This window comes from Phocoena phocoena, chromosome 10 (assembly GCF_963924675.1).
Source record: "Phocoena phocoena chromosome 10, mPhoPho1.1, whole genome shotgun sequence".
Taxonomy (NCBI): domain Eukaryota; kingdom Metazoa; phylum Chordata; class Mammalia; order Artiodactyla; family Phocoenidae; genus Phocoena; species Phocoena phocoena.
The window spans coordinates 11404252-11417373 of NC_089228.1; the positions used below are offsets into that span (position 1 = coordinate 11404252).

General features: G+C 52.1%; 1 protein-coding gene across 4 annotated transcripts in view; it reads right to left on the reverse strand.

Moving 5' to 3' along the window:
- Positions 1–13122, reverse strand: part of ITPR1 (inositol 1,4,5-trisphosphate receptor type 1) — a 296145-nt gene that overhangs the window by 10946 nt on the left and 272077 nt on the right. The gene's annotated exons all lie outside the window — the stretch shown is intronic.

Consider the following 13122-nt stretch of genomic DNA (forward strand, 5'->3'; position numbering starts at 1 on the left):
GATCTGGTGTTTACAAACTGTAAACTCCTATTACTGAGTATATTTGGGGGGAAACGTTTGATAGCTCTTTAGATTCAAGTCAGAAGTATAATAAGCGCTCTCGGAAGAAAACATTTAAAAAAATACAGCATATTCAACGAATACTTAAGGAGCCCTTACCTTACATGCTTGGCTCTGAAGAACAGCAGTGAGCCCCCTGCACTTGGTCACGGCCTCCTGGACCTCTTTAAAGTGGACATGGCTTTGAGACCTAAGTATGAGGTAGGGTTCCTGCCATCAAAGTGCTTGCACTTTAGTTAAGGAGAGTGGACATTTCAGTTAAAAAAAAAAGAAGAAACAAAGCAGCGAGGCCGTGTCAAATGAGCGGCAGGAAGAGAAGGGTCAACGTAAGGACTGACTGCAGTGGTTTTGCGTGGCTGGAATCCTCTTTGTGGAGGGCCTGAAGGAAGGTTATCACGTGGCCAGACGCGGGGCCAGCGTGAGGGCCTTCTCAGCAGAGGGAGGAGGGGGCTGGCACAGCCCTGAAACCAGTGGGGCCGCAGTTGGGGCGGAGGGCGGACAGGCGGGGCAGCAGCCCAGACTGTGGAGCACGGGAGAGCCATGCCAGCTGGGCTGGGGAGGGAGAGGGACGGCGGTGACAGGAGGAGGCCTGGACACATGGGTGGCGGGGAAGGGGAGGAAGTGACCTGGAGCCCCTGCCTGACGAGGCGCTGGCAGAGAGAGGGGCCGTGTATGAGAAGGAGTGAGAGCTCACCTGCAGCCCACCGACTGCCGACATGCAGAGGAATGTACAACTGCCTAAAATGGGTAGAGAATTCGTCTCAGACCTGGCTCTGAAATTTTCATGTTCATTTGCTTAGCAAACACTCCATAAAAATAGAAAACACAGATTTCCAAACAGAGTCCACATTAAACAGGTCTTCAAAAAAGAAGACAGAAAATCGAAGCAAGATTCTGTACGTAGCTTAAGTTCCTTAAGTTTAAGGAACGGTTTCTTTTCCTTATTCTAACAGCAAGCGACCACATGACTATGGATGAAAAAGAATTTTTCCACGGCAGATTCCCACCTCCTTGCATGGTGTATGGTGATTTGATCTCTGGACTCCCAGGCAGTGATTTCAGAAAGGTCTCTGACAAATGCAAAACGCACAGACCTCATCCAACAACCGTTTACTGAATATTTCTAATTTCTGTGCCAGGCACAGGGCTGAGTGCTGAGGGTCTAGAGATGAGGAAGACAAGGTCCCTGCCCCCAAGGGGTGGAATGCAGTACAAGGAATGTGTAGTGCAGGGCTCAGGGCATGGCTCTTCGCTTTCGTGGACCCCACTGCAGCCCTAGCTCCAAGTCCTGAGTGCCCAGTGAGTATCCGCTAGGCCATCGAATGGGGCCCACCGGCCTTAAAGTGGCTGCTACCGGCATCTTTGCTCCTCACGCAGTGGCCAGGAGATGCATCAGATGCTGTGCGTTTTCGCTTTATCTGTACTTCTGTAAGTGGGCTGCCACCTGTAATCCTGGGGCATGAAGGCCCTGCCCAAGGGGTACATAAAGCCATAGACAGAAATAATGCATCTTCTTAGAATGTCCAGTTTAGTCAGTGGTTAACGATCCAAAATATTTTTATATTAAACTCAAAATATGCCCTGGAGAACATGAAACCGAGTCTGATTTTAAAGGTAAACCCCCAAGATTTTAAAGAAATGTCATACTTTTCACAGGCCACTCTGTACCATGTGCCCCAATCCTGGTGATACACCTTCGTTCTCCATTTCATGAGAGTCCTTCAGTACAAAGGGAGGAACAGGATTTCCTGGTCGAGATGTTCACCAATTACCACCTTAAAGGTTCTCCCTCACTGCCCTCCTCCAACCTTAATATCTAACAATGCAAAGCAGAGGTGGGGCCCCGTCCAAACCTTAAACCACAGGAAACAAGGTATCCAAGTGCTCTCGATGGTGTGTACCGGTAGCTCTTTTGCCCCGACATGGGTACGTACCCAAATTTGTGGTCCTAGGTGCTGCCAGTATTTTAATTAAATAATCATCCTGGGGGCTTCCCTGGTGGCGCAGTGGTTGAGAGTCCGCCTGCCGATGCAGGGGGACATGGGTTCGTGCCCCAGTCCGGGAAGATCCCACGTGCCGCGGAGCGGCTGGGCCCGTGAGCCATGGCCGCTGAGCCTGCGCTCCGCAACGGGAGAGGCCACAGCAGTGAGAGGCCCGCGTACCGCAAAAAAAAAAAAAAAAATCATCCTGGGCTGTTAAGTCTAATCTCAAATTACCAGGGAGCATCTAGCAGTTAAAATTAATTAACAATTCTGGCCACACTGTTCTCAGTTTCCATTCGGCTTTGCACCCTGCACTGTGGCATAAGGCCCGACGCGGCGTGGAGGCTCCTCACCAGCAGGACCCTCTGCACAGAGAGCGAAACCTTTACAGGAAGATAGTTAGACTATCCCAGTCCTGGCCTTGGAGCGGAGAGAGAAGACCTGAGTCCAGTCACTTTCTCTTTAGCTCAGACTTTCAGAGCAAATGCTGAGTGCTCAGTGACTCCAGGGAAGCCTGCGCCCGTGGTTCCCCGGCCGGCCAGGGGCTGAAGGTCCATAAACGTTTGCAAAATCCTGCCTTTATGTCCGTTCCAGATCAAAAACATATCTCAGTATCCTGGCTTCTCTTGCCTTTTTAAGAAAGTCATCGACGAAGGCACTTTTGTTTATACATGAATTCATCTCGGGCTCTGTGTGTGTGTGTGCGTGCGTGTGCGTGTGTTCAGGAGGGTGGGTGTGGGGAGGCTCGTGGGTTCACTGCACGTCTCTCGGCCGCATCTGTCGCTCTGGGTCTGAGGGCCCCTCTGTGCTTCCCTTGCTTTCCTTGCTGCTGGCACCTCGCATACCAATGTCATTAGGCACTGTCTGCCCTGGTCCTCCTACCATCCAGCCAGTGCAGTTCCCGTCACAGCAAGCACTTCCTCGTCAGAGCAGACAAACCGACTCAAGCCACAGCCGGAAGCAGGCTGACCACAAGTGCTAAGGTTCTGGTTAGTTCTTTTCTAGGTAAAGTTGGAAAAGTCCCTGCAAAGGCAAACATTGAAGTTTTAGACACGGGGGCGGCACTGACCTCTTGAAATGTTCTTGACTGGAAAGAGGGAGGCTGTGTGTGTGTGAGAGAGAGAGAAAGAGAGAGAGAGAGAGAGGAGAGGAAGTTGGATTGTGTGATGCAAATGCTCATCATTCTGAGAAGCGTTTTTTTTTTTCTTCTTCTTCCCAGGTTCAACTGAAGAGGCTGTTCCAAGAAAGACAACTGAGATCAGTCACCTCCTCAGAGAAAGTCCACTGAGGTAGAGTTTTGTTTACCATGTAAACAACGCAACATTTATTGTTGAATCCCTTATTCTTTTACAGTCAGACTAGAGAAACGCAATTTTTTTTTTTTTTTTGGTGGGGGGCATGAGGGTCAAAGAAGGGGTCATGGTCGAGAAGATGGGTCCTGGGAAGATGGACCTGTAAGCCATAGAATCCCCTCGGGGAAGATTCAGGAAGGCAAAGACTGTCCTTTCAACTCAAATGTCAAATGCGTTTCCACTTATCTTACCAAGCAAGATGACAAACAGGATTTTCCCAGAGTGCCTGGCGATGCTTAGGTGACAGGAGTGACTGAGGGGCAGGCCTGGAGACAGATCCTTGGCTGCCCCCATGTATCCAAACCTCCCCATGTATCCAAACCCCCAGAAAATGCCTGGAAGAGAGCGGAAGGGGAGGATTGAAGATAATCCTTAACTTTTCTAAAGCAGGGATATATTACACTCAATAAACTTTAAATATTTGCCCCTCTTGTGAGTTAGGGTGACTATATTTGCATTGAAGAGGAAGAAAATAATCTTTAGAGCTCATTTTTCTAAGATCATGGAAAACAAACAAACAAAACCCAGAATCCATTGCTTTGGGTGAAAAAAACAGTGATAGTAAGTTTGCTCAGTGACTCCAAAATTGTCATTTATAGTATCTATTATATATTTAAAAAAAAACTAAATTGAAAAAATAGATTCCAAAGGTAAGAAGATTGAGGGTTGGGGGCTAGAGGGATGGACAGGTAGAGCACAGAGGACTTGTAGGACAGTGAACCTATTCTGTTGGCTGCTGTAATAGTGGATCCACGTCATTATACATTTGTCAAAAGCTACAGAATGTACAACGCCAAGAGTGAATCCTAATGTAAACTACTGTCTTTAGTTAATAATGACGTATCTAGATTAGTTTATCAATTGTAGTAGCTACACCACAGTAATACAGAAGTTAATAACGGGAACTGGCGGGTGAGGTGGGGAGAAGGGGGCATACGGAACTCAGTTCTTTCTGCTCAGTGTTTCCTGTAAAAAATAAAACCTATTTAAAAAACTGGATCCCACACCTGGAATTTGTTGGCCAGCCTGAAATGAAATTCAAGGGTCCAGGTCCCTGTATCTCACAGGTTTGTTTCTGTAGCAAGCCCATGTCGTCAGTGTGTCAGTGGGAAGAGTTGCGTCCTAGGATCCGGAGCTGAAGCCCTGACAGTCCAGAGTGTTCACAGGACAGTGAGCTGGGGTGAGTCAGCCAACCAGCCTGGGTGTCTGCTCCCTCTTTTTTTTTTTTTGAGAAAGAGATTACTGGCTGGCTACTTCACAGGGTTAATGTGAGGATCAAATGGCTGTAAGAACGTGTCCCGTCAACTGGAAAGCACTATGCACAAGTATAGGTCAGTGTCAGCGGCCTAAGGTCACAAAGCTGGTCTGCGGCCCACGATGCCGACCCCAGGTGTGGCGCCCGACTGCCACGTAAGTTAGTTCTCCCCCTCCCAGGGTGAGGGTTTCGATTTTAGAGGCACAGATTTCTCTTTTGCCGATGGAGCCACGGGAAGGGTGCCCACGCTGCTCGCAAGTGCAGGCGTCAGCGTGGTCTGCTGCTCTTGTCTCGGACGACATCGCCCAGACAGGCCCCATTATATAATCTTCAGCTGGGATGGAATGACCACTCACCCTTCCAGACTCGGTTAATAGCTGTCCTTGGACGATACAGTGTAACAGAGACGCCCCGCCAGGGAGAGAACCGCACCCATTTCTGATGAAATCCCTAGGCAGAGTCAGCTGCAGAGTCACTGCTTCATGTCACTCTGGGCCCTCAGGTGAAGTGATGCTGGGCTCCCACTGGGGCCACGAGAAAGCAGCGCTCCCTACTTGGAGAGGTGCAGCTGGGTCCTGGGCCCCTGAGGTGGTGGGATGAAGAAGCCTGAGGTCACAGAGGAGGGGAGAAAGGTGGGGGATGGCCTGTGCTGGAACAGGGCAGGGCGGGCCGGGCGGAGATTCCTGATGAAGAGCCCTCAGGCGAACTCGGCTTCTCCCAGGCTGGCTCAGGATGTTCTGCTCAGGCCACGGCCCCTGCACGTTCAGTTAGCTACGCAATCTACCAGAATGTTCCTTGGGGTTACGTATGGGATTTTAGCAGTGTTTCTTGGTTGGCCTCTATTCTTTTTTGCATTCCACGAGTTTTCAACTTTGATCTCTTTATACAATGATGGTTGTTTTGGTTGGTTTTTAGCTTACTTAAAAGGCTTTCCAAAGTTCTTTGCTGTTGTTTTGGGGAAAAAGACTTAGTGTTTGTCTTTGGACACACAATCATGCACACCCACGTGCCACCCCGCTCGCTGTCTCACCTGCAGCAGGGTCCTGCAAGATAGCGTGTCGGCCTCTGGCTGCTGTGCTGGCAGTCTCCTCCTGTTTGAAATGGTTTTACCGAAGGCCAGCCCTGCCTAGACACCCTGAGAAACCGGTGACGGGAGGGTGTCATCTTTGTCACCATCCGTACGACTTCAGTGAGAATTCAAAGGCGCGCCACCAGTGCCATCCTGACTTGAGAGGGGTTTGGAAGGCATGGTGCCCACAGCCTGAACTCTTCGGGAGAAAGTACAATTCTCCAGATTCCTCAATCCTTTCCAACCGCCCCATTTTACCAACCTGACCCTTGCACTCTGACCCACACACTCACTAGCTCGTTCACATGGGTCTCCTCTCTCCCTCCTGATACCTCCCTGCATCCACTCCTGTCACAGACCCTCAGTAGTCGTTTGAAAGTTGCTTCGTGGAACTGTAGAGCTAAAGGTGGCCTAAGAGACCCTCTGGTTCAACTTTCTCACTTGACAGGTGGTAACACGGGGGCCCTGTAAAAAAGTGCGTTTGTGAAAGGAGAAACTGAGACCTTGTCCACGTCGTAACCTTTAAATACAAACAGCTGTACCTAAATGCTAGCATCTTTTCCTCATTCTCACATTCCCTAGACACACACTAGTAGGCCTTATTCTGAAGAGATACATTTTAAAGAATCCTGAATATATGTACCCGATAAAAACGAATTCAGAACATTCTCATAAAAGCCAGGGGGTCACACACCTCTCAGTGGCATCGCGCACTACCGCCCGGCTCTGTCAGACGCAGCCCGTGTTCAGAGCAGAGAGGAAATGAAGGAGTGCAGGCCAGGGAGTTACCGGCGTGGCTATGGAGTCGGGGACCGAAGGGGCAGGGCGGGTGGCCCAGTGGGGTCTGCGGCGGGGGAGGGGCAGGAGGCGGGCTCAAGGTGTGGAAGGGAGGGAAGTGCATTTTGGGAGCTTAAAAAATCTGCTGAATTGGGAGAAATGTGCGTGTAAACAAATATTTTACATACGTGTGCAAACACGTCAACCCCTACACACGCCCTGGGGCTGATGAGCCAAGGGGAGACCCTAGCAGAGGCGGTGAACACGCCGGCAGCCACGCTCATACAGCGCCCAGGCCCACGGACCCCACGCTCGGGCGGACCCGAGTGCCGGGGCCCTGCGCGAGCAGTAAGCTCACGGCTCTGCTCCCCTCGCTGCTGCACACAGTGCCCTCGCACACCTTGGCGAAGGGCAGGCGTGGGAAACTCGGAAGAGAGGGCCGGGAGGGCCCTGCAGGCCCGGCTCCCATGCCCAGCGCTGCCGGACAGGAGGAAGCCGCCCACGAAGCGCGGCCGGGCAGGGGGGTGCTTCGTACCTCCAGACTGGAGGGCGGGACGTGGTGTGAGCCTGGGTGGGGAAACCGAAGCTCTGCAGCTGCCATGGACACGAACCCCGGCTCAAGTGCAGAGGGTGGGGCGAGAGCGCCCCTGGCCGGCTGGGTGGCACGTCCAGTGATGCTGACGCGCTGTTTCCAGCCGCCAAGGGGCGAGTGCCAAATCCCTCTCCACTTCTCCCTCACTCCGACGCGCCTGAACTCTGCCGTGGCGTCAGCGAGCTTCACAAAGCTTTCTGGGCCGGATGAGAGGGCGGCACAGCCTGTACCCCTACCTACCCACCGCTGAGGGCTGGCGGAGCCCAGCGGGCATCTTAAGCAACTCCGTGGCCTCCCGGCTCAGGCAGGAAAGCAGAAGACATATCTCGGGATCTTATCAACACGCCCCCCCACCCCCCGGCCCCAGCATATCCTCACTGGAATTCCAGCATAAAAGCCCAAACCCGTTCCTGTACATCTGTGCAGAAGCAGAGAGTTTCCACGTCACAGTATCAGCAGCCAGGGCCCGCCTGCCGGGTACACAGTGAAGCACAGGCGAGGCGAGAACGCGGGAAAGGGGAGGTCGGGGAGCGTCGGGTGCACGCCCCTCCCTCCTGCACCCGAAGTCCGAGGAGGTCAAGTGAACCGATACAAGATGGAACAAACTGGAAATCTCCGGTGGATCAGTGTGTGTGTGTGTGGGGGGGGTGGGGTGGGAGTAGGGGGATGGGCAGGCAGGGGGAGAGAGCGGGCTGCTCTACCTGTGAGAAAAAGTCAGCGCCAGGCCTAAGGGAGGATGGATCAGAAGCTCTGACGTTTAATTTTCAGGGAGTTCTGTGCATTCACATGAGTAGTCCCCTGGGTGTGGGAGCCCAAGTCTGGCTGTGGCTCCGGTGAACCGCCCTTCCCCTTTAACCAACCCCTCTCTCTCCCCAGATGTGGTCACCAAAGGAAATATCATCCCCTGTTCCAAGCTTAGGTGAGGCCCACGAAATTTATCAGATTGTAGCAAGTCCAAATGAACACCTATTGCAGGTACACCCTTCATAAGAGCTGTGCTCTGCCATTCCTGAGCTCTAGTCTTTTAAACAACCCCTGTAGCACCGGACTTAGGTGGCTGCCTGACTGGCGGTGCTGGCGGCAGCTCAGAGACTTAACCCCATCCTGTTATTTGTGCGCGTTCCCTAGGGGATCCTCTCTCCTGCTCTTCTCCCTACCCCCCTTCTTCCGGCCCTTGCCTCTTCTGAAGGCAGCTAATTCAGCGCCGCAACGGAGAGGAGGGGCCCGGGAGATGAGCCAGTCCTAGTCAGGAAAACCCACCACCATCCAGAGCCCAACGGCTGCGGGTTCTCGACACTGAGGCATGTGTGCGAGCACAGATCGAGCCACGCTGAACGTGCACGCGTCAGGACCCCTCCAGGGTGGGCTCATCATCGGACCTGGATGTGAGTCTCAGCCCGAGCACTTCTCAGCCGCGTGACCCTGGAGAAGCGGTTCAACCTCCCTGGGCTTTAGGTTCCCGTCTGGGAGATGGTGATAGTGCCACCTGCAATGCTGTTACGGGGACCAAACAAGATCATACACGCAAAGCATTTATCTCAGTACATACTGATTAAACGAGACCTATTACCACGGTATGACCCAGTCTGCTTGGGTCAGGGCGAAGCACGTACAGCCCAGAGTTCACAGCAGCACCCTCTGTGCCCCAGGATCAGGCTGGCGTGGAAGAAGGTTCTCCCCAGCTAGTTCACCGTTCAGTTCACTCGTCAATTCACACACTGTCCTGGCAAAGAGGAGGGGCTGGAGCGGCCCCTGTGAACTATGGATGAGCAGTATCCCATCTGATCACCCTGTCTTTAAATGCAATTAACTCAAAAACACACCTCTGAAAATACACCTTATGTTGACAAGGTAGAATTCCAAGCTTCAGAAGGGAAATCTCTATTTTATTAGCAAAATAGATGCCTTAATATTTAAGTTACTGTTTCGTCTTCTTTACCAACCTTTCCTCTTAATGCTTCTCGAGTTTCTAACTTTCAAGAATAACTTAGGTCTGCTTTTCAAGGACTGACTTTTCTCCTGAGTTTGACTGTCATAGAAAACTGGGCTGCTGGGTCTTTGCTTGGAATCATATATTTGATCTTTTACCTACAACACGCCCACCGTGCAGTATTTAAATTCCTTCAGGCAAAGATACTCACAACTGATTTACCACTTATTCTGGTGAAATACATCAGACTGCATGGCCTGTCAAATCATCATGTATAGACTAACACAAATTCTCATTTCAGTTGGCAATGGAGAAAAGCCAAATAGCGCTAAACATCATTCAAGCAAGGGCGTGTGGTACATAAATTATAGTCCAGGGTTAAAAAAAAAAAAACAGTCCACTTATTACAAAGGCTATCGCCAAAACTCTATGTGGCAGCACCAGACTTCAAGTTCATATGGGGAGAAGGGAACTCAGGGTTTTTTCCTCCTCCTCTGAACTGCCAGGGCTAAGTGAGGTCACTCTGTAGTCACATTTCTCTGAAAGTTCAGCCCTGTCTGGGGCCTGAGTCAACGAATCTGAGACCGGCTCCGCGCTACCGGGTGGCTCTGGGAGTCCTGTAACTTAGTCACGGAAGAGGCTGAGCGTCCCGAAGTCACCTCCGCGCACCTCCCGTCATGTGCGCAAAGCCAAGAGACGAACCCACCAGCTAACCCAGTATCATCAGGATAGAGTCTAACACACAGCACTCCGGGGGCACTCCCCATGTTGCCGGAACCCCTGGTCCTGGGCAGTGAACCCGAGCGGAGGACGGCCCTAACCGCACAGACCAACGTCACAAGTATCCGTGACCGACTCAACGGAGAGACAGTGATAACGTCAGCCTGGTCCTGCTTCAACATTTAAGGACACTTAACAGTTTTAAATTTAAGAGAGAGGAAGACACAGGAATTTTCCACTGGAGGATGCCTGTTCTGACTTTTCTCAGTAATAGCACGTCAACAGCCGAGACGCCTTACGCAGTCCTAGCACCTAGGAGTCTGTGTTCGCACCAGCTGTCCACGCTGCAGCCCTCTGCTTCCCGGCTGACGGCTCTGTGCCTGAGTGCTTACCACCTCTGTCCCCGGGCCCACACGTTCCTCTCCTTTCCGCCACCCCATGGACACGTGACGGGACACTGACCCCGATTCACACATGGGTCAGGAAAGTCCAGGGACTTGCCCGGGGTTACCGGGCTCGGAAGGGCCGGAGCCAAAACTCACACCTTCCATGTTCTGCCCCCAGATCCCATTCTTAGGTGGTGATGACTGCATGGGAGGCATCAGCCTGGGCCTGGCTTTGCCAGGAAAGGTCCCACCTCCAGTGAAAGGAAACGGGAATGATCAGGAGAGGGAAACCATTCTCTGTTATGTTTAGATGAAAACTAATTTGTGGGTGAACATCCGGTTGCTAAGTTCTTGGCTGTGAGGCAGAGCAGCAAATGCTCCTTCTTTCCAGATGTTTCCGTCTCCAGAGAGAGGTCCTGGCCCCCTGACCGTCGGCCAGTTCTCGAGGGAACTGCAGCCTCGGGAGTTGCCCTCTCAGAGTCAGCGTGGGCTTCTAAGAAGCCTTCTCCCATCAGAGCCCCTGGTAGAGTCTCCTAAGCAGTTGTTGGTTTTTGAGATGAAAACCTAGTTGCCACCCCTGACACCCCATCTGCAAGCAGTTGTTTTCGGGGCATCTGCAAAGCTCCCCCACCCTCCGAGCGGCCACCCGGGGCCTTTTCCATTTGGTTCCGTAGGGTCGTCTCTTGGCACCTGTGACATCCCAGTTCCTTAGGAGTCTCTGGGATCTGAACGAACAGGCTAAAGGAGAGCTGAAGAAGAACTCAACACCCACCGCCTCGTGCCACGAACCAAGAGGCGGTTTTCCCGAGGAACCCAAAGGGCCCGTCTCAGCCATTTCTTCTGGGACGTGATAAGCCAAAGGGCCTCACGGACTCCTGGCCGGCTTTTCCTTCCATCTCTGACACTGCTCGTCAGCTGCCCTTCTCCCTCCTGACGCTGGAGTATTTGCAGCCTCCCGGAGTTGGCTTCTTCGAGACATCTCCTGGCTTCTCCTCCCAGAGGCCCGCCTCGCGAGGACGGATGCTGAGGACCGCCCCACCGGCTGGGGCTACATCTGGGGCTGCCTCTGTGGCATCTGACTAAGGGAGCCCATGCCCGGGGCAGGCCGGCGGCGGGGAAGGAGCCCGCCCCACCGTGGTGGCTGAGTGCCCTCGGGCTGCCAGCCCCCACTGAGTGACTCAGCTGGGCACCCCCAGTTCCTAGCCCACTGTGGCTCTCCAGGGAGCCTGCCCGGCAAGGATTCATGTGGCTTCAGGGCGAGACACTGCCAGGAACGCTGTGGGCAAAATGGCATCGCCTTTCGGCTGGTGGATCGAACGCTTCCTGGGCCCTCGCCCAGCACACGAGACATCTGGTTCCTCAGCAACTTGGACATTCAGAATTAAGAATTCTTTGATGCTACAGATTTTTAGGCTGTTTGACAAGAAGCTCTCATACAAAGGATGATGTAGATGGGAAAGCGCAGTGAATGCAGGGGGCTCTGAGCATGCTGGGTGGCCGGCTGGGGGGGGACTTCTGGCTTTTAAGCCTCATCAGGTGACTGCTCACAAGGCTCCTCTTAAGTCTTCATGACTGAGACAGAAAACCAGAAGTGCACCAGAGTTTTCTGCGACCATAAAGCACGGTGATTAACAGAAAACTGGCCCCCGAAAGACTTAAAGATAGGGCACATTCAGAGAGAGGCAAACGAAGTAAGGGGAGAAAAGGAATGTGTGATGAGGGTGAAAACTACAGGCTACCTCTTCTAAACATTAAAGGGTTTAATGCAAATGCAGGTTGGTTTACACAATGCAGATAGGTTTGTGTCTGCACGAATGTCGATCAAACACGGTTTAATTTGGCACTGTCGACACCAGGAGGAAAAGAAAGAACCTGAGGACATTTCAGTTAATGTGTCCTGACCCCGGAAACCTACCCTGTGAACATCTGCACCCGACAACCACCAGAATTCCCAGTCTCCCTCTCTAAGAACAGACCCTGCTCCCACCTGGCCCAGAGCCGCCAGCACCCTCCCTGTGTCCTCCCAATGCCGGGGTCGTGGAGTGCAGTTCCGGGTCATTAAACCCGGGCTTGCATCCCAGCTTCTGAGCTCTTCCTGGGCAGCTTACTTAACCTTAAGCCTCCCTTTCATCTGTAAAAGAGGACATCCATCACCCTCATTCTGGGACTCGTGTCTTTTTCTCCCCCTTCTTTGTGTTATTTTTTCTCCTTGCCTTCTCCTACTCTCATCACTCTGGTCTCTCTACCCTTCTTTCTTTTTTTAATTTGGTTGCACCACGTGGCTTGCGGGATCTTACTTTCCCGACCAGGGATCGAACCCGGGCCCCCTGCAGTGGAAGCGCGGAGTCCTAACCACTGGAACGCCAGGGAAGTACTGTACCTTCTCTCTTTTAAAACCTTTTAAAAAGTCATCTCTGTGGTGAAACCCCATCTATTTCTCCTCACCCCCAAAGTTCTCTCTTCCTGGCTCCCCACTTTGGGTAGTTTTCTTCATGCAACGCAGTCAGAGACGTGGAAGAGCTTCACAGACCACACAGACAGCTAAGTCCATATAGAAGAAGGAATACTTCTCCTCGGCAGTCACATAACCAGTTTGGATGATAATTTCTTAAAACAGTATCTGTTTTGTCTTTTCTGTTAGACTCTTACTATTCGGCGTGTGATTCACGAACCAGCAGCTTTGGCATCCCCTGGAAGCTTGTTGGAAATGCAGAATCTCAAGTTCTGCCAGTGCCTGCTGAATCAGAATCTGAATTCTAACCAGCTCTCGAGATGACTCATATGTACATTAAATTATGAGAAGCACAGAATTAGGCTTAAGGGCCTCCATGGTACAGACAGTACAGCATCCCCAGAAAGCCCCTCAGAACTGGGTGCTCAAGAACTAGGGCCCCGTGAGTACTGGCCTGCCTGTGTCCACCGCCAGTGATCAGCCCTCACCTGGGGTTTCTTTGCATAAAAAGCTTTAAAATCACATCTGCATAAAAAAACACAGAAGG